Source organism: Pezoporus flaviventris, unplaced genomic scaffold (genome assembly GCF_033815535.1).
Source record: "Pezoporus flaviventris isolate CSIRO_AGI_PZ_B2104156 unplaced genomic scaffold, CSIRO_AGI_Pfla_v1 ptg000007l, whole genome shotgun sequence".
Lineage (NCBI taxonomy): Eukaryota > Metazoa > Chordata > Aves > Psittaciformes > Psittacidae > Pezoporus > Pezoporus flaviventris.
Genome location: NW_026892555.1, coordinates 82534285 through 82553946, shown reverse-complemented (window position 1 = coordinate 82553946; position 19662 = coordinate 82534285). Strand labels below are relative to the sequence as shown.

The 19662-nt window shown below is 38.0% G+C and overlaps 1 long non-coding RNA gene across 1 annotated transcript in view; it reads right to left on the bottom strand.

The window, feature by feature from the left end:
* Positions 1–6449: 6449 nt before the first annotated feature.
* The window catches only part of LOC133267186 (uncharacterized), a 78491-nt gene continuing 65278 nt past the window's right edge, over positions 6450–19662 (bottom strand). The window contains exons 2-3 of the long non-coding RNA XR_009742664.1: positions 12420–12478; positions 6450–6772 (exon numbers count right to left, since the gene is read on the bottom strand). This is a non-coding gene — a long non-coding RNA (uncharacterized LOC133267186). The remainder of the gene's footprint in view (positions 6773–12419; positions 12479–19662) is intronic.

The window sequence follows — 19662 nt, the reverse complement described above, 5'->3', positions numbered from 1 at the left end:
AAACTTGTGGGTTCAGATAAAGACAGTTTAGTACATAAAGCAAAACCTGCACACACAAGCAAAACAAAACAAGGAATTCATTCACCACTTCCCATCAGCAGACAGGTGTTCAGCCATCTCCAGGAAAGCAAAGCTCCACCATATATAACAGCTTCTTGGTAAGACAAATACCATCACTCCAAATACTCCCACCCCTTTCTTCTTCCTGCAGCTTTATATGCTGAGCTTGATGTCATATGGTCAGTTGGGGTCACCTGTTTCAGCTGTGTCCCGTCCCCACTTCTTGTGCCCTCCAGCCTACTCACTCTTAGGGTGGTTCGAGAAGCAGAAAAGGCCTTGACTCTGTGTTAAGCACTGCTCAGCAATGACAGAAACATGAACACTGTTTTGAGCACAAATATAGCCCCATATCAGCTGCTATGAAGAAAATTAACACTACCCCAGTCAAAACCAGCATAAAGCCTACCTTGAGGAAATTGTTTTGTTACTTTCTGATTCATTTTCATATGGTATCTGCCTGAATTTCAAGCCCTTAAAATCAGAATTTCTGACAGCTTTCTGTATGTGCCTAATATTTTAGATTCCCTTACGAGAAACAACTTGCAACACACATTATTTGTTGAAAATGTTGAGCTTCAACTACCACTCCCATATGTAACTTATGTTATGCTTGGCAATGACTACAGGTAATTTGTGGAACCTGGGATCACATATCATACATAACTGCAATTATCTACCAAGGTGCTAGCACTGCAGCAATTAATATTACAATTAGTTCTATTTTAGTGGCTAGAAGCCATATTGAAGGTGAAGACTAATTTTGCAGAAGACATTAACATTTTCTACAATTATCCTTGAAAGATTTGTTATTGAATTTAAAACTAGAGATAAATGTGACCATGAAAGACAAACTAGAAAAAGACAGAGGAGATGAAAACAATAAATAACATTTCTTCCTGAAATCTATCGCTATATATCTTTGGGTTTAATTCTACAATGTTTCAGCTAAACCTCTCAGTTAATTCTTGCTCAAAAGCAAGAAATTACAGTATATCTCTTCATGTTTGATTTTTGTTTTTGTTTTTTATGCATCTTGCTTTTCAGAGTCCAGGGCGTGTTTATTACTATGTGGGTTATTTCCTCTGGTCCTGTAAACAGATGAACCATTCTTTATACAGATTCAGTATTGGTGAACCAATAAACTGTTTATACACCATCGCTAATGAGAAGCAATTATTTGTAATTTTAGATTTGAGATGTTTATAGAGACAGCTCAGTGTAATAAAGTATATGAAACTATTAAGTTTCTCACAGCCCAGTGATGTGGACCATTACTGACTGACACAAAGGTAGTGCAAAAAAATAGCAGACAGTTACAGCTGGATAAGTATGAAAACTAGAAAGTGAACTGAGAAGCATCCCTGGTTCAATATATACAATAGTGAAATTAATTTGCCATCTTCATTCTTCTTCTGCCCATGTAAAACTCTCCCTTGCCTTTAATAATGGAAATGGATGGTAGGGCATAGAGCAAATGTACCAAATGCCTACATTTTCAAACATTAGTTATCTATACATTACCCTTTCCAAGAATAAATGTAAACAAAGTAATATGCAGTTCACTATAGCTTATTATAGAATAAATAAAAACAGCAATACCATTTAGAACTTTTATAGCACTTTTCATCTAGAAATCTCAAAGCAGCTTACACAAGGGGGATAGTAGAGTAGCTTTGGCACCAAAGAGCCTTTCAAACTCACACATTGTCCATTTGACGAGTGTAAAGAACACAGTCTGAATAATATGTTCATCCCATAGGCAAAGTTACAGCTAAATATTGCATTAGTGCTATGAATGAATTGAGCTTATTTTAGCAGAAGTCTAAAAGAAGAATTGCATATCACCAAAGCTATGAAGATATATGAAACTGAAGGCCTAGAGCTTAACAAATATCCAGACTTCCATAAAAAAATCATAGAATAGTTTGGGTTGGAAAGGACCTTAAGATCATCTTGTTCCAACCCCTCTGCCATGGGCAGGGACACCTCACAACTAAACCATGTCACCCAAGGCTCTGTCCAACCTGGCCTTGAACACTGCCAGGGATGGAGCATTCACAACTTCCTTGGGCAGCCCATTCCAGTGCCTCACCACCTTCACAGTAAAGAACTTATTCCTTATATCCAATCTAAACTTCCCCTGTTTAAGTTTTAACCTGTTACCCCTTGTCCTATCACTACAGTCCCTAGTGAAGAGTCCCTCTCCAGCATCCTTGTAGGCCCCCTTCAGATACTGGAAGGCTGCTATGAGTTCTCCATGCAGCCTTCTCTTCTCCAGGCTGAACAGCCCCACCAAGTATCAGAAACTGAATTCTAGGCCTGTAAAATATCTATCAGAATGCTTTGAATACCAGTCAGACATGTATCTCCACACCTTTATGAGTGTCCTGGGTTCAGCAGTAGCAGTCATGTTTTTTCCTTTGTGTTAACTGGTGCAGTGCTGTGTTTTGACTTCTAGTTTGAGAACAGTGTTGGTGAAGCCGATGTTTTCGGTTGTTGCTAAGTGATGTTTACCCTGACCAAGGACTCTGTGAGGCTCATGCTCTGCCAGGGAGGAGGGGAAGCTGTGAGGAAGCAGAGACGGGGTGCCTGACCCGGGCTAGCCGGGGAGGTATTCCATACCACAGCACGTCATGCCCGGGGTGGGGGGTAACTGGGAGTTACCCGGAAGGACAGGGGCTTCCGGGTGGGACTCGTTTCTTGGCCGGTGGTATCGTATTCTCTTCTCTTGTTATTTTCCCTTATCATTGTTTTAGATGATAGTAGCGGTGGTGATTTGTTGCTGGACTGTTCTTGTCTCAACCCGTAGGAGTTGCACTCTCTCGATCCTCCTCCCCGTTCCTCCGGGAGCAGGGAAGGGGAGAGCCCCGGTGCGGGGGGGGGGGGGGGGGAGACGGACACTGACCTCGATTGTTGTCAGCTCGGCACCACTCACTGGGAGTGAGTGAACAAGTTACCTGACTGGGTTTAAACCACGACAATGAGGAAAGGTGAATGATGCTAGGACTTAAATTTTAAAAGTTGTGACTGCACTTTGTGAAAGAATCATGCAAGGAATAAATCGACAAAATTATTATCTTTACATCTTTACTGATAACCTGTTTTTATGTGAATAATCAAAGAAGAAGAAAGTTAAAAAAAAAAATCAGCAGAAGTTTTTGTATTGGCAAGTCTTAGCAAACCCCCACATTTTTTTAGCAAAAGTATAATAATCCAATCAACTTTCATTTGGGTAGGCAGTGTTGTTAAAAAGAGCAATTATCACCTCCACCATTTCTCCAGTTTTCCTTTCCTCATCTCTTTTCTCAGCCTTTTGTACTAGGAAAATTGAACAGTATGAGGTTAAAGGGAAAAGATAGGAGGAAAAGGAAAGGAAATTAAAATATTTCTACTTTCAAACTGAAAATATGAAAATTATTTTTTTTCACTTCTGAATAAAGGTTTTCACACTACATACAGTACCTAGTATATTGTTGTGGAGACAATCATTTGATATTTCTGTCACAAATACTTTTTAAACTTTGCATTCTTGGTCTTTCTGCCTTATGTCACTAAATGCTCCATCTGATGCCTACCTAACTGTCTGATAACAGGAAACAGTCAAACAGTCAGCAAAGATCAACTGCAGTTTCAGTCTTGTTTCGCTTAAAAAAAAAAAAAGAGAAAAAAAAAGACTCTACATTCTAGCAACTTGCAGGACATTTTGCTATAATTTTCAGTTGATCTCTAGATAGACAGCCGGTTATATATCAGTGCTTCTTTGATCTTCTACATTTAATTGGGACATCAACAAGATCTTTCATGTTTAGAGGCCATCAATGAGTAAAAAGCAGTGTTTCATGAAAAAAGTGACAAATTGTCTTTTCTTCTTTTTCTTCTTTTTTTTTTGTTTTTCCTTTTTTTTTTTCTTTTTTCTTCCTTATGGATGGAAGACCAAGCAGTTTCTTTGTTGTCTCTGTCAACTTCTATATCATAGATTTAAAAACCTGAAATTAGTATGAAAAGGAGAACCTTAATTACTATAGTAGAGTGAGCAGCCTGAAACCTTACTGTTTTTCCTGGTGGAACATGGCAGATGTGCTAGTCTGTAAATGCATGAAACCCACTCCACCTAATATAAGAGTAAGCAATATATTTGCTTAAAATAAAATAAAATTATTTCCCATTTCAGAAGACTACCTCCTTATACAATGAAATATTTTTTATGAAGATTGAGTTCTTGAAAGGCAAGGCTCAGTACAATGAAGATTTCCCAACAGCCATGCAATGGAAGGAAGGATTTTCCTGTGCTGACCATCTGTAGGCAACTCTTTAACATCCTTTGTTTTGTGCTTCAGTTAAGAATGAAATCAGAAGAGGCTTCTGAGATGATAAAAAAAAAAAAAGGTATGCATTTAAATTTAACTCCTGATAAATTAAGATGTTACCAAACCTTTGTTGTAACATTCAAACCTGTAGAAAGGCAGAAGAAAAATTAGGGAAACTACTTTTCATTATCTCCACTTCGATTTTGGCATTGGATATCAATGATGTTCTACATGGTGTTTGTTGTGGTTTAAACCCAACCACAGCTTGTTCCCTCATTCCCCCCCTTTTCTCCCTCTTTCTTTCCTTTCCCCTACTCCTGGAGGGATGGAGAAGAGAACCGAAAAGAATGCAACTCGCATGGGTTGAGATAAGAACAGTTTAGTAACTAAGGTATAACACAAATCACTACTGCTACCACCAATAATAATAATAATAAAGGGAATAACAAGGGAAGAGAATACATCACCTCAGCACCAGCCAACCAGTAACTTGCCCCCCCAAGCCCGACCAAGCACCGATCAATACCTCCTCCAACCCTGCAGTCTCCCAGCCCTCCCAGGTAACTCTCAGTTACATCCTGGGCATGACGTGCTGTGGTATGGAATACCTCTTTGGTCAGTTTGGGTCAGGTGTCCTGTCTCTGCTTCCTCCCGGCTTCCCCTCTTCTCTGGAAGAGCATGAGGCTCACAAAGTCCTTGGCCAGACCAAAACATTGCTATCAGTTCTGTTCCCAGGCCGAAAGTCAAAACACAGCACTGCACCAGCTACCAAGAAGGAGAAAAATGACTGCTACTGCTGAACCAAGGACAGTGTTACATCCTAAGACCAAGCGACTGAAGGAGACAGTGTATATAAAAAATAAATGAACAGTCCTTATGTGCAGCATATGGAACCTTGCCACACACAGAGGCACTGGGGGGAAAACCCCCACAAGATACTGAAAGCTATTTTGAATGATTGCTAAAGTGAATGGCATATGTATAAAATGACTGACTAGTTGACTAGTTAATTGGTAATGTTTATTTTCTTTGCAGGTCTGAGATACTGCTCCGTTGTCATTTTGGCTGCATTGAATTACTCTTCTAGCAGGTAAACACAAACTATAGAATTAATTTTTTAAACAAGTTAAAGAAACACCAGAAAACTATCTCTAATCTCCTCATTTGGTATGAACTTTTCTTGAACAATCAAGATGGTCACATTCTGCTAGAACAGAGTTTAATCCTTGAGGCTAAGTGTTGTTGATTAAATAATTTTTCCTGCTAAAGCAAAAGGCCTTAGTGGTTACATAAGCTATTTGTAAATTGACCTTTATTTATCTATTAATCATGAAACCTGATTAATGGGTTGCATTGCTAATAAGCTTCCTATTGTTAATAAGCTTCGGTGTACCTGTCTATTTTGAATGATTACATTCTTATGTTGGGGGCCCCAGAGCTGGATGAAGTACTCCAGATGGAGTCTTGCATAAGCAGAGCAGAGGAGGCCAAGTCCAGTTAGATGACTTCAGTCTTTATCCACCAATTCTGTAACCCAGTGCTAGCAATCCCTCTTCAGGCTCCGGACATCTATTGCTAGCACTGGCATTAAACTGGTAGGAGTGGAATGGATGGAGGTTCCCCTCACCTGACAATTTCAGTTTAAAGCCCTCTTCACTAGCTTGGCAAGCCTATGACTGAAGATGCTCTTCTTCTCTGACAGATAGATCCCATCAGCTCTCAGTAGACTAGGCTTCCAAAGCAAGTACCATGGTCTAATAAGGCAAACCCCTGGATGTGGCATCAGTCCTGTAAACATTTTTTTTATTCACCAGATACCACTGGCCCTTTCAAACCACTTGCCTTTGTCCAGGAGGACTGATGAAAAAACTACCCTAACTGCCACCCCTGAGGCTCTGTAATTCTTCTTAGAATCACAGAATAGTTTGGGTTGGAAAGGACCTTAAGATCATCTAGTTCCAACCCCCCTGCTGTGGGCAGGGACACCTCTCACTAAATCATATCACCCAAGGCCTCGTCCAACCTGGTCTTGAACACTGCCAGGGATGGAGCATTCACAACCTCCCTGGGCAACTCATTCCAGTGCCTCACCACCCTCACAGTAAAGAATTTCCTTCTTATAGCCAATCTAAACTTCCCCTGTTTAAGTTTTAACCCGTTACCCCTTCTCCTATCACTACAGTCCATAATGAAGAGTCCCTCTCCAGCATCCCTATAGGCCCCCTTCAGATACTGCAAGGCTGCTATGAGGTCTCCACGCAGCCTTCTCTTCTCCAGGCTGAACAGCTCCAACTTCCTCAGCCTTCTTCATACAGGAGGTGCTCCAGTCCCCTCATCATCCTCATGGCCCTCCTCTGGACTTGTTCCAACAGTTCCATGTCCTTTTTGTGTTGAGGACACCAGAACTGCACACAATACTCCAGGTGAGGTCTCACAAGAGCAGAGTAGAGGGACAGGATCACCTCCAAGGATCACCTCTTGATACTCCTCAAACTGCTTCCGGCTATATTGCTGGTGCACACATGAAAAAACAGCAGTCAGTGGAGAGTACAATGCTTGGTAGTATCTTGGTGACATCCCTGATATGAGCTGCTGGTAAGAAGCACACCTCTCTAGAGAGCATGTCAGGCTGGCCTCTATACCTCTCAGAAGAGAGTTGCCTACTACTATAACCCTACTATCATCTGTCATCATTTTGTAGTTTTGCTGGTTCTTATACGGGAAGCAGATTGGGTTGCCGTACTCAGCTCCAGCACCTCTCCTGATGTCACAGGTCTCTCTTCTTCAGTCTGTAGAGCAGCAAAGTGGTTCTGCGGGCACATCAGGCTTCAGGGGAAGTCTGTTCTTCCTGCAACTTTATTCATGTGGCTTCCTATCTGCTGACTGTGATTGTCCATGAGTTTTTGTCTGAAACATCTCATCACATTTAGAAATGTGTCAATATTTAAAAATACACAATGATGAATTTCTTTGCCTCTGTCTTAGATCACGTTAACTTTAGGCCACAGAAAGCTGGTGAATTTTGATTTCATAATGGTAAAAAATTCATAATAGTTTTAGTTTTGCAGTGGATGAGATTCTAGACTTACTAAAGCAAAAAGAAAAATGTAAAATTTCATGAGGCCAATTGTTTACTCACATTTTTAATTTCTAGTAAGAAAACAGACAAATCACAACTTATAGCTATTTGATATAGCATCTATGAAGTCAACTTGAAAAACTATCACTGACTTAAAAAAATTCATGGATTTGTTCCTAAAGGATTTTGTATTAACTGTTTGAAGACTCCACAGCTTTTCAAACCACTTCATGCTGAATGTAGGCCAAATCCAAATGACTCAAGGAAAAAAAATAACTGTTGGAATAAAGGCAATGAACCTCATCTCCTTCTCTTTTTTGTTCTGTGGCATGATGAAGCTCTCTGGATGAGCAGCAGAGTGATTTCATGTTACCATGTGTGTACTGATACCTTTCCTAACACTGAAGTAATTCATGTGCACTAGTTTATTAGGAGTGAAAATTATCTTGCAGGCTTAAAATGAAAAACCATTGGGCAACCTAATAACCTGTTCAGTTGTTGTTTCTAAGGTTGGAAACCAGTCCTGTGAATGCTGAAATAAAGACGAAGTATTCCTATTATATTACTGGTATGCAAAGATCATCACCTTGTATATGACATAATCTAGGACAACAACAGGAGATAAGAAAAACATTTTGTGAGTCTACTGCAAATGAAAGAGTTGGTCATGATGGATGAAGAACAAAGAAGCATTAGTTTATACTTGCTTAAAGATTTTGATAGATTCAAAGTTCTTAGAGGAATGAGATCACTGCCTTACTTTCTGCATATCACAGTATATAGGACCTTGTACTTCATTTCAGCCTTTTTATTGCAGTTTGCTGATACTAAGTTTCAACAGCATATTTGTGGACAAAACGTGAGATACAGCTTAGATGGATTTCACCAATTGCTAAGGCAAGCGTGGAAAGAAACCTGCCTGAGAAAGCACTGCAACTCTCCGTAACAAATTACCATGAGGTGTGAAGTAATGTAAAATTTCATCAACAGCATAAATATGTAAATTTAATCACCTGAGATGGATTTTTTGTATGTTTGATGATAAAACTGAAATCAGTTTCTTCAAATAGCTTCTTTGAGAATCTTTCAAAACTCTGAAAGCAGTTCATCAGAAAGCAGCTTTGGATAACACACTCCTGCATGTTCAATGACAGAAGAAGGCACAGATGATGTGCCAAATATATTCTCTCTCATATACACTACCCACATGCTTCCACAAGCACAACTTATCACCCTGAATGAAATTTCAAGTTTTCAATTTATTTTTATGCTATTAAATCAAGAATTATATCTATAGTATGAAACTAAAATACAATATTAAATTTCCTTATTGAGTTTCACATTGTTAAGTTGATGAGCTTATTTGTTTTTATTATTTAAAATATACAACAAGCTAAGTTTTGGAAATAAAATCTAGCACAGTCTCCTTTAACAGATCTTTCTTGGGTACTGATAAATTCTGGTGCAAATTTACTATAGATTTTATTGTAGCTCCAAACTTTGAAAAAGCTGTTATTCTCCTTAGGTCTGCAGTCAGTTTAAAGATGGACTGAAATTTGCAATGGAGTATGGAAAAAAAAAAAAAGGTACACACCCCTCCTCCCCACCCCCAATTTCAACAGAAATCCCAGTCTTATCAGTATAAATGTTTATTAGTGTCTTGCCCATCTTTCTAAAAATAAATTAACATGATTGAAAACTTCTTGTTACACTTGTACTGCAACACAAATGTAATTGACAAAATATTTTTTCATACTTTTGTAAGAGAAGATTTTTATTTTAAAATAGTTTGTGTCATTTATCAGTTTCCAATATCACTGCTGTGCTCAAGCTGGAGGAAAAACAAACCCCAAATTAAATCAAACATAGCTATTGACCATGATTCTTGTTCTGATGAAAAAAAAAACAAAACAAAACAAAAACAAACAAGAAAGCATTTACTTAGGGAAATTAAGAAATATTTAAAATTAATAAGTGTTTTAGAATGAATTCTCTTGTACCTCAAAACGTCATTGTATAAATGGATTTGAAAAATACAAATTTTCTAATGGATTGTACTTCTAAGAAACAAAGAATCCCATTATTTCCTTCTGAAGGAATATTAACACTATGTAGTGTACAAGATGAATTTAAAAATCCCTTTGTTAATTGCTACCTTCATGGCAAAATTTGTAATTATAAGCAGATTATAAATTTTTAATTGCTGTTACTGACTGCTGCCAAGAATTCTTTCTACCAATTTTATAAAAGAAAGAGTTGAAAGAAAATATCATTTTGTTACAGAAATTGGACAAAGAGAGAAACTATGCCTGGACAGATAAGTAATTGGAGAGAGACTGATAGACAAGTAATTAAGAAATAAATTAGAGATTGCCCAATGAATTCCTTTTTTATTCCTTGTATTTACACAAATAAATAAATAAATAAATGAACCCCAAGTCCTGAAAGACCTAACCCACTTGCCCTGAACACTTATATAACAAAATCTTTTCATATAATTTCTTTCTTCTGCAAAGAAACGTGATTGAAAAAGTGATTCCATTTAATGAGTTCCCTCAAACTGACACAAACTAGCCAACAAATATTTCACTAACATTTGAGCTAAAAAAGAGAATTCTAAATGACCTCAAACAATAATACAGTATCACAAAAAGTAGGGTAGATTTCCACTGTGTCTCATTTTAGATGCTACAGTTTTTGTTGATGACACTGTCTTCTTAAATGGAAACTTGATATAACTCCACATCAATTGTTCTCATTACCTTGGTCTGCCTGGTTGGTAGTCTTTTATGCTGGGTTAAGTTTGAGTCTATCTGTGCTCTTGATGAGCATGATTGTTTATTGCATTTTATTAAATTCACTGTGGATAACTGGGTAACAAATGGCCAAGCTATAAGCTGGGGACACAGAGGCTGTCAGTTGTCAACACTGTGACAAATTATTGCTTTATGATCAGAAACCAAAAAGTACTTAAATGATACTGGCTATAGTTATGGTCATAATTTATTGGGCTCAAGTGGCTGCTTTCTTTATGGTGCCCTGCCTTTTCTTTCCTCAATTTCTGTTCTGCTGTAGTTGGCATTTTAAAATCTCAGTCCCCTTGTACAAAATCTTTATCTCTGCAATATAAGAGAAGACAAGAAAGCATATGCAGCAGAGAGCTGGGGAGGCTAATAATATATTGTGAAGTTTTATGTAAGACCTTTATGGATAAAAGCACCCACTTCTTCAGTCAAAATTGAATGAGCATGCCTGTCTTTCTTGAAGTCTCTTCCCTCTTAATGTTTTGGCTTTTTGTTGTTGTTTTTTTTTTTTTTAAATAAGGTTTTAGTTAAACAAGGCATTTTTTTTTGCATTTGCATTTCAAATCTACACTTACAAAGCTAATGACATGATTTTCCTAAGCACTCCTAAAACTGGTCAAGAGATTCATAGTTATGCATTATTGATGGAATGCGAACTACACAGTTCTGCCTCCAAACAGACTAGCATCTAAGAGTAAAGGTGGGATAATGATTTTCATAAATATTTTCTATTTCTGCTGAACTGTTTTCAGTTGCTTTGTCTTGACCTACCCTATTTCAGTATTTCTTTTTAATTTTTCTTGTCAGGTCCATTCTCTTTCCAGTTATTACTGGTTCCTAATTTATTCTCAACCAGTTGCTTTTATTCCCACACTTGGCTACTGCAGCTATTGTTTAACATCAGAACAGAGGAGACCATAGTTTACTTAGTCCCACAATTGCATGCTATTTTGTTGTCTTGATCAGGGATTGCCTATCACTTTTCTCATGGTAGTCTTTTATGAAATCAGAGTTTTCAGGTTCTGAGTTGCCTGATAAGGGGAATAAAAAACCTTTTCAGACACTACAGTGTATTTTCCAGGGTATTCAGACATAAAAGATACATATAACCTGTATATGACTAAAAATAAATTTGATAGATCTTTTTACTTAACAGAAATTTTAAAAGGGATCCTTGCAAGTGAATAAAAATAGTACACAAATATCCAGAGGCTACAAGATCAAGCCCTTAGTTTAAACATTCTATTTTGTGTATTTTGAATAAATTGCATATTTGAGGACTCTTACCATCTTCCAAGTTTTCTGTGGAAATTACATGTTTAAAACATTGCATGAAATTCTAGCCTTTACCACAGTCAATAAGAGTATTCCATTAGTGAAAGCAGGGAGAGATTCTAGCCATCCCTACAGATTAAAGTTTTCTGACAGAAAATTTCTATTCTTTTTCTCTGACATCATTCTGGTAGAATTCTTCAACAAACACAGCATCTTTTTTCTCAAATAGAAAGTGTGGATTGAGTCTTGTACTTGATGTTAATGGAACACTATTGTTCCTTTACCTCTTGCATCCCCCTCAATAGAACCTCTTTATTGCCATATGCATTTAGTTGGGTGTTGTTTTAATACCAATAAATAGCAAAATCCCACAGGCTGTTTCAAGATTTAAAAGAATCATAGAATCATAGAATAGTTAGGGTTGGAAAGGACTTTAAGATCATCAAGTTCCAACAACCCTGCCATGGGCAGGGACACCTCACACTAAACCATGTCACTCAGGACTCCATCTGACTTGGCCTTGAACACTGACAAGGATGGAGCATTCACAACTTCCTTGGGCAGCCCATTCCAGTGACTCACCACCTTCACAGTAAAGAACTTCCTTACATCTAATCTAAACTTCCCCTGTTTAAGTTTTAACCCATTGCCCCTTGTCCTGTCACTACAGTCCATAATGAAGAGTCCATCCCCAGCATCCTCGTGGGCTCCTTCAGATACTGGAAGGCTGCCAGGAGGTCTCCACGCAGCCTTCTCTTCTCCAGGCTGAACAGACCCAACTTTCTCAGCCTGTCTTCATACGGGAGGTGCTCCAGTCCCCTGATCATCCTCGTGGCCCTCCTCTGGACTTGTTCCAACAGTTCCATGTCCTTTTTATGTTGAGGACACCAGAACTGCACACAATACTCCAAGTGAGGTCTCACGAGAGCAGAGTAGAGGGGCAGGATCACCTCCTTCGACCTGCTGGTCACGATCCTTTTGATGCAGCCCAGAATACAGCTGGCTTTCTGGGCTGTGAGCACACACTGCTGGCTCATGTTCATTTTCTCATCGACCAGCACCCCTGTCACCTACAACATTTCCAGAAGAACAAAAATAATATTAGCTATTTCATAAAATATTATAGATATTTCATGAAATATTACAGGAATGTTGCACAGCTGATTACAGCATGTGTTGAGCATCCATTCAAAACCCTCTTTGCCAATTTCCCCCAAGAAAGGACAGTGTTCTAAGTGCTTATAAACTGACTACTTGAGGGTCTTCTGCTCTGTTATTGCGGCTGTTCCATTCTAAGTGACAAAATCATATTACAGATTAACACCTACATTTCTGAAGATACAAACTACAGACTCAAACTAAACTGACCCAAACTACTACTGCGCTTTCTCAGACCAATGCCCACGCTTTGACCATTTGATTCTTTATTTGTATCACTATATTCCTTTAAAAAGCTTTGTCTTTAATGAATATGAATTCTCTGGAAAAAAAAAATCTGTCTCTATAATGAAAGTGTTAGGAGAGAATGTGCTAGGCAATTGCATTTGTTTGATATATCATTAAGGAGTTTTGTCATTCAATGTATGATATATATTTGTATTCAAAAGCACAACAAGCTTCTGCAGCGACTGGGCTTTATGACTATAAGCATTAGATATAAGAAGCTCACATAGAGTTCTATGACAACATTTTAACTTAGATAACCAGATGGACCTGAAAAGCCATGGATCTCTCTAGGAGAAAGAAAAGTTGGAACAGATGCTCTTGAGACCAGCTACTGAAGAGAGTATGTCATTTATGTCATTATTCTTTAATGTAATTAAAGATAAAACAATAAAATGCAGAATTTCCCTTTTTTGTAAAAAAGCATCAAGACTATCTCATATTTAAAGAAACATTAAATTAAAGCAATTCACAAAGTAGATTCAAGATAAATTAAGAGGACTTGAGTACTCCCACTTTTAGGACTTCATTTATTTTGTTTTTAATCCTTCCTTACTTATTTGGCTGCCAACTTGCCTACTCAAAGTTCCTTTTAAAGTCTTGCAAGGTTATAAAGCATAGACTACATTATCTGCTAAATTTCATCTAGAAAGTTAAATGATCATACAATATATCAGGGCAAGAAAAGGGGGAACGGCTTTAAACTGAAAAAGGGTAGATTTAGATTCGATATTAGGAAGAAGTTCTTTACTGTGATGGTGGTGAGACACTGGAACAGGTCTAGCTGTTACAAAGGTGACAATTACTATATATTTACTGATAGATCTTTTTCTAGTTATGTTAAAATAAATATTGATATTAACAATTTTACTCTGAAACAGTAGAAAAAGAAGACATGGTATTTCACTTTCTAATTATAGAGTTCATAGAGTTCAGACATAGACATGGGGGTTTTTACAGTACGCGTGTGGTTTAACAATAAATGTGTCTATGTAACCCTTCTTAATATATTTAACACTTAAGCTCTGACCTGGACATACCTAGTGAATTTCCTTTTTGCATCAAGAAGGTTACACATTCAGCTGATAACAATTCATTCACTTGAAAGCCAAAGTATGCTCAATTACCCCTAATCAGGTCTTCATTTTTCAGTGACCTTAAATAGGCAAACATTCCTAATAGGTTAAGTGTGGGATTAAGCTTACTACAGGCAAAGATGGAAAACAGGAAAAGCTTTCTTGGCTCACCAGCTGTTTTCTGTTACTCAGATATCTAAGATACATTTTATATTTTACCTATATGATTTCTAATCAGAATAGGTTTTCATTTACTGCACATTTTCAGCATCTGTCCAACATAGCCAGATTTCTTTAGAATCCATGAGGCTGAGAAGGAAAATAAGAGCAATAAAATTCATGCCAGCCTTCTCTTGCCATTCTAGAGCTGAGGCACAGGATGTATATTCTGGTGTGTTCTGCTTGAAGGCTGGTGATTACGTGTCCAAGATGAAAAGCTCCTCTGCATTATGAAGCTTTTAGTTACAAATGAGAGTTTCTTGATGCATATTAAACTTGACACATTAACTCCTGGATGAATTGCTTCCAAAGGGAGCTGCTTAAGACTATTAAGACATATGCAGTGAAATCCTAGGTGCTAAGTAGAATTAACATTATTCCAAAGTGTATTTCTTTTTAAAGTGTCTGGTTTAGCTTAAGTTTCTCCCTTTAATCATGCATACTGCCCCAGGCTGCCAAAAAGGCAGCCATCAGAATTGCTTAGCGAAGGCAGCTTAGTGCTGTCAGCCATCTTATCTCCCCTGCTGCATGGGAGATAGCTTTTATCTGTGACTATAAACGTTAAAATGGAACTATAATCCTACCTTTCTCCTACAGAAGATTTCCAGCTTTTCCTCAGATATGAAAAAAACTCCTCCCATTATAGAAGGGCGTATGTGTCTATTTGTTTGCTTATTTACACAAATCAATGTTTGGACAGTAGAAATCATGATGAGCAGGAATTTTTCTGGAAAAACAAATTCTACCTTAGGAACTTTTTGAAAATGGCTAGCTAAGCCATTATGACAATCCCAATCTAACACGTAGAATGCAATTTAAAATAATTAAGCGTATTAATGACATGGCACCACAGAATAATGTATTTAAACCTTTTTTTCTGTTTAATGCAACATTCTATTTTTATTCCAGGGCTTTTCATGCACAGCATCTCAAAGCATCAGTTTAAATAAGGAAAAGAGAGCAAAGATGCTAGCACATGAAATCCCAAAACTAAGTTTGCTTCAGTATTTCATTTTGGAACTGAAAGTTCTTTTCTTTTATTTCACTGGTTGAATAGAAATAGACCACTTCATGGATAACAAACTGGCTGCATGGCCACATTCAGAGACTTGGTGCCACCAGCAAGATTCCAAGCGCAGACAAGTAATGAGTGGTATCCCTCAGTATTGGGACTGGTACTGTTCAAGATCTCTGTCAGTGACATGGACAGTGGGATTGAGTGCACCCTCAGCAAGTTTGCCAATGACACCAAGCTATATGGTCCACAAGTGGGAGGAAAGTGATACCATCTAGAAGGATCTTGACAGGCTTGAAAGGTGGGCCTGTGCAAACCTTGTGAAGTTCAACAAGGCCAAGTGCCCCTGGGCTGGGGCAACTCCAAACACAAATAGAGGCTGGGCAGTTTGGTTTGTTCATCCTGGAGAAGAGAAAGCTCAGGCAACACCTTATAGCAGCATTCCAATACTTAAAGGAAGCCTACAAGAAATCTGGAGAGGGACTTCTTACAAGAGCAAGAAGGGACAGGACAAGGGGGAATGGTTTTTAACTGCCAGAGGGTGGATTTAGATTAGACATTAAGAAGAAATTCTTCGTTATGAGAGTAACAAGGTGCTGGCACAGGTTGCCCAGAGAAGCTGTGGCTGTCCCATCCCTGACAGTGTTCAAGGCCAGGATGGATGGGGATTTGAGCAACCTGGTCTGGTGGAAGGTGTCCCTGTCCGTGGCAGGGAGGTTGGAACTGGATGAATTTTAAGGTCCTTTCCAACCCAAACCATTCTAGTATCATATGATTTTCCAAAACATGCGAAGTTTAAGCATGTAAATCTAGAAAATATTTTTTTCTAAAATCAGGAAAAACATGCATGACAGTTTAGGGATATATTGTCTCATCATTCCTTTAACAGTTCCCTCTGTCCTGTTGCCACTGGCCCTCTCTGAAGCCATGTTGTTTTTAGATTCTTTCTGCTATAGAACTACCATTTGGAACAATCTCCCTGCATCTTCTTACTGCAACAGTATTTCATTTTCCTGACCTTAAATTATCAGTTCCCTAGTTACTTTTTTCTCCTGTTAATATTCTGGACAACTTAACTTTGGGAATACAAGCAATATGTTGTTGGCTGAGCTGGGGTTGGCAGGAAAGAAGAAAAGATGAATGGGGTCTCTGGGCTATCTCTTTCACTTTTACCCTGTTTTCTCAAAACGGAGGGTGGCTTAGACCAGGGAACAGAAAGTGTGAAGATCTCATTCGTCAAGACACAAAATTCCCATTTTCTCACTTGACCACTGAGTTCCACTGAAGCTTTTGAAAGATTCCTACTTCATTCAGAGATTCTGAATTAAACCCCAGATTGTATGCAAATGATGGAAAAGCTGGTTATATGTTTAACTCAAAAAGCATAATTAATGGTCTTAATGTCAAATCAAATACTTGAAGTCGAGTCCTTCCCTAAACATTTATAGGATTCTTCAAAATATTTTTTTTTGGGTTATCAAATCCATACAAAGGGGTTTGATTCCCAATTATCATTAGAAATTAATTGAAACAGGGCATTGCAATCCCCTATGTACAGTTCTGTATATTCAATTCATGTAATGTGGATAAGCAGAAATTAATAGGAAATGGCTGCCCCCAGTGTACTGAAAGACTTGGCTTTCATTTCCATTGAAAATAAAGTTATTATATTTTTGAAGATTCTAACAATTCTAATGTTATTACTTAACTTTAAAATGACAATGAAGAGCTCAGCAAGAAATACTAGAAATTTAAACTGTCACAGTTTTAAAGGTCAAACGTATATTTATGTAGCAGATAGAGATGGTTACAACAAGGATAACCTCTGTTAATTCAACAAGACAGGAATATATTTCTAATAAAAAAGCAGAGAGAAATGCATTACTATGCTTAATAAAACTATTTGCTTTTTCTTTCTTCTCAGTACTTTCCAAGAAGCTCTCTAATTATAGCAGGTTTTAAGTTTCTGTAGAAGCATTTGACATTATTACCATGGGGTTTGAAATAGAAACGTACCCTCAAGTCAAGAAAAGTCCCATCAAACTGGGATTGTTACGGTCCTTCCTCACTAAAATCAATAGTTTATCAATAGATCAACAGTTTATACCAACTAGATTAGATCACGATAGATATATGAACTGTTCCTTGTGTCATTGCTAACTGCATAAAGGTAAATTAATTGAAATCAATGAAAAAAATCCAAACTAATCATTTCCACTTGGAATATACTCTCTTGATGACAAAAAACACAACCCGCTGTATTTTTCACTGAACACTTCATATATATGAACAAAAAACCAGCATTATGGAATTATTCTAGACCCTACTCAAATCAGAAGAAAAAATCCCGTTCTCTTTCTGTAAATACTGGATCAAGTCCCTTACAAGCAGTTCCACTGAAAACAGTGGAATTGCTTGTGACAGCTTTTAATAATTCTGATAACACCTGAAGAAAAAAAAAAAAGGTAATATGGTGGAAATTAAAAAAAGAAAGATACTAGTTTTAATAAAACTTTTTATTTCAATGAAACTTTTTGTCTTCTGATAATGAAAATGGAAAAAATCATTAAAATAGTTCCCAACTTCCTAGTGATACTGAATAAGGAGGAAATTTTATACTGAAGACATAATTGGCATATTTAGCTAATCTTTTATTAATGTAGCACAATTGTAACATACATCTTGCCTCAGAAAAGTCAGCATGGAACTTTTTATGTCATTATTCTGTGACTCCACTTTTTGATAATTGTCTGCCGATTCAGTTTTTCTTAACAAAGATGAGATTTTTCATTTTTATATGTGCTATATACTACAGAATTCTACTCAGTGAAGAGGAGGTTCCTTTCAGTACTAAATCTTCATGCAACACACTCCTATTGTGGGAATTATGCAGAATTTTTACTGACACATTTTAATCTAAAGAAAAATAATAATAATTACACTTTATGCTTTTGATAGATAACATTTTATACAAGATCATTTTTTATGGAATGTGTAAAATAATATATTCTCAATCACAAAAGAGTCACTAGATTATCAAGATGTCCTGCACCTGGGTCGGAGCAATCCCAGGCACAGCTACAGGTTGGGCAAAGAAAAGATTCAGAGCAGCCCTGCGGAGAAGGACTTGGGGGTGTTGGTTGATGAGAAAATGAACATGAGCCAGCAGTGCTCGCTCGCAGCCCAGAAAGCCAACCGTATCCTGGACTGCATCAAAAGGAGCGTGACCAGCAGGTCGAAGGAGGTGATCCTGCCCTTTTGCTCTGCTCTTGTGAGACCTCACCTGGAGTATTGTGTGCAGTTCTGGTGTCCTCAACATAAAAAGGACATGGAACTGTTGGAACAAGTCCAGAAGAGGGCCATGAGGATGATCAGGGGACTGGAGCACCTCCTGTATGAAGACAGGCTGAGGAAGTTGGGGCTGTTCAGCCTGGAGCAGAGAAGGCTGCGTGGAGACCTCATAGCAGCCTTCCAGTATCTGAAAGGGGCCTATAGGGATGTTGGAGAGGGACTCTTCATTATGGACTGTAGTGACAGGACAAGGGGTAACGGGTTAAAACTTAAACGGGAAGTTTAGATTGGATATAAGAAGGAAATTCTTTCCTGTTAGGGTGGTGAGGCACTGGAATGGGTTGCCCAGGGAGGCTGTGAATGCTCCATCCCTGGCAGTGTTCAAGGCCAGGTTGGACGAGTCCTTGGGTAAGATGGTTTAGTGTGAGGTGTCCCTGCCCAGGGGAGGGGGGTTAGAACTAGATGATCTTAATGTCCTTTCCAACCCTAACGATTCTATGATTCTATGATTCTATGTTTGTCATATCTCAAAAAGCTATACAGAAAAGCAAACAACTATAATTCTCCAGTACATTAATATAAAGAATTTGACTCCTAATTTTGAAATCAGTGTTTAAAAATAAAAGATCTCTCAAAAACTGTAGAAGTACACGTTACAAATTAATGATAGATAAATACGTGACAATTCATCACTGGCAATGATTCCTTATTTATGGAAGGACAACCTAAAATCCCTCTCTCACCCACCTTCAGAGAGGGAAAGAGTATGTAATATTTCGTGTGTCCATTCCACTTTTCCACTTAGCACGAATGCAAACAATCAGAATTGAAAGTGTTGACAGAATCCATTCCATATTTCAAATGTAGCCACATAGGACAGGATTGGAGAATTTAGTGCTACATGAATACGTATGCTGGAAAGATATGACCAATAATGCCAATACCATTGCACTTCTGCACAGATTGGAGGAGATCCCCTGCAGTTATCTAGTGCAACACCTATTCAAATCCCTGGAAGTATTCAAGACCAGGCTGGGTGGGGCTTTAAGCAACCTGGTCTAGTGGAAGGTGGCCCTGCCCATGGCGGAGGGTT